The sequence below is a fragment of the Trachymyrmex septentrionalis genome, unplaced genomic scaffold (genome assembly GCF_001594115.1).
Source record: "Trachymyrmex septentrionalis isolate Tsep2-gDNA-1 unplaced genomic scaffold, Tsep1.0 scaffold226, whole genome shotgun sequence".
In the NCBI taxonomy this organism is placed as follows: domain Eukaryota; kingdom Metazoa; phylum Arthropoda; class Insecta; order Hymenoptera; family Formicidae; genus Trachymyrmex; species Trachymyrmex septentrionalis.
In genome coordinates this window covers 17707-20369 of record NW_017305382.1, presented here as the reverse complement: position 1 = coordinate 20369, position 2663 = coordinate 17707, and positions in this window count along the sequence as shown.

Here is a 2663-nt window from a genome sequence, read left to right as displayed (position 1 = left end):
CTCATTTAACGATAGAAATATACGCAGATCGCAAATCTCTTTGACTCGCGCAAAGATAAGCTTATGCGCGCCGCGCCGCAGTGAGATCAGCTTTTCGTTAGTCGCGGTGCTCTCCGCTGACAAGCTCACTCGGGAGTACGCTGGCACTCGTCCGCGCGAAGGGGTCCCTGTCGTCGCCTTGATCAACTTATATTCTCTTAAAATTATTTTTTTTCACGTGTTCTAGAAAGCAATAAAAATGACGTTATTCCTTTTTGCTTTTAAAATTGCGCACGAAGATCGTTTGCTCACTTCGTAAAATGGACGTGCGTTGGAAACATTCTTGGACGTCGATCGTATGCGGACCGACTGGTTGTGGGAAGACGATCTTCGTGAAGGCTTTTCTCAGGCATTTATTTCTCATGTCCGACGTGTGCTTCGAGAGAATTTTATTTTATTACGCGAAATGGCAAGAAGCCTATCGTCGATTACAATACGATACGCGTGTAAAAGAATAGCCCTGGGGATGCACCAACAATAAAACGAAGAAGAAGAATATAATTGAATTTCGCGAGGGATTACCCCGTCCGGAAAATTACTCGATCGATCCGCTTTCTCCGAAATTAGTGACAATCGACGATCTTATGAGAGAATCGTCGTCATGCGACGCGATCGTGGATTTTTACCAAAGGCAGTCATCACAAGAATCTCAGTGTTATTCTTATCTCGCAGAACCTATTCCACCAGGGGCGTGAACAGCGCGATATATCGCTTAACGCAAATTACATCAACGTTTTCAAAAATCCACGTGATCGTGCTCAAATTCGTCATTTAGCGCGTCAAGTCTATCCCGACGATCCGAAATTTCTAAAAGAAGCATACTACGATGCCACATCGAGGCCTCACGGGTATTTGTTGCTCGATCTGAAACAATCAACTCCGGACGAATATCGATTTCGAACATGTATTTTTCCCGAAAATACGTTTCATTACTTCTATGTGCCGCGTAGATCGTTTTCCAGCGGATACGTATAAAAATTGAGTACGGCTAATTGCGTGTATCAGTCGTAGATTGTTCTCGCGATGAGGGTGGGTGACGCGAAATCGCACAGAGCGACGAAAATTGTTACAATTCGATCGGTAAGAGAAACGCCTGTCTCCTCGCTGCGCTCTATCATTTGAACAAAAATCAACGCACAACCTTCTTATGTAGCGCTGACGAAAAACTAATTCGTTGCATCTGTGAATGTATTTTTAATACACTCAAAGGTAACGTTTTGCTCGAACGGCGTGAAAAAAACCGGTTAACCAAATACAAAAAAACTCTGCGACGCGTCGTTGCAAAAGGCGGTAATTGGAAGGATAGAAGAAAGCTGTTGGTGCAGCGAGGCGGATTTTTACCCTATATTATCGGACCTATATTATCGACCTTATTATCGCTAATTATCGAAGGAACGAAATAGTAGAGATAAAACGTTATGGAGAGGGCTAAAAAAATGGTTTTAATTTCAACGGAAAATCTGGAGAGAATACAGCATCAGCTACATCAGAATCCGACATTGTTCGTTGACGGAGAGTCAAAAGAAAGAGCAGTACCGCAAAATTCGGATAACACCTTGAGCTCTAATAACACAACGCAAACCCCGGGAACTCATCTAACACGACTGCGGAGATGAGTCGTATTCTCAATTCCAGATGGCCTTGTGACGAAAGCGAGAGGTGGAAAATGTACAAAGAGGCATTATGGAGATACCTACGGTTTATCCGAGAAACGCGAAGACAGAAAGACGTACGTAACGAAAACGAAAATGCAGAAGACAACGCTACACGAGATGCCTCCGATAATAACGAGACGACGAGCGATGACGTTTTTTACGATCTCACGTGAACATCCGATATACCCCCGCCATCACATTCCAATAGTAACGCAGATATTACACCGAAAAATTTCGAAATTTCGAGCGAGCATAATCATATGATGAAAAGCATCGAGAAAATACTGGAAAGCGTACCAAAATCTTATCGTAAGCATGCACACTTACTGATGAAACATTTGCTTCGAAAAGCTCTGTCCGATAAACTTAGTTGGGACGAGTACGGAATCGTGACTATAGATGGTAATGTCGTGAAAGATTCGAATATCGCTGACTTAATAAACAAAGCAATGCGTGAGAGAAAAACCGTGAAAGCAGTGGGTAGAAATCAGTTTGCACGATTACTCCGTGTGTTGAACATACCTTCTACACTGGTGAGAAATAAAAGTTTATTGTCCTCGCACGCTGATGCTGTAAACATCGTAAAACTTCGACGCGAGTTCCACGCCTGTTACATCGAAAGAGCAAGTTCCGCGTCGATCGTATCGAGAGCCCGAGGAGGGAGAAAAACGTAAAAATTACGAACAAGAAATAGACGAGGAAAGCTCGCTGATTCTTTCTCGCAAACGAAAAACTGATATCCCCGTATCTTTGCAAACAGGGAAAAGCCGGTTGCTCGGCTGGAAAAAATTGAGATAACGATGGCGTTTGAAAAACTATACTACGATCCGTCGAATTATGCGAGTTATTCGGCGGTGGATAATCTAACTCGCGCCGTTAAATCGAATTTCTCACGGGGAGAAGTCGTACGCTAGCTCGAATCGCAAGACGCGTACACGTTGCACAGGCCATTGCACAGAAAATTTCCAA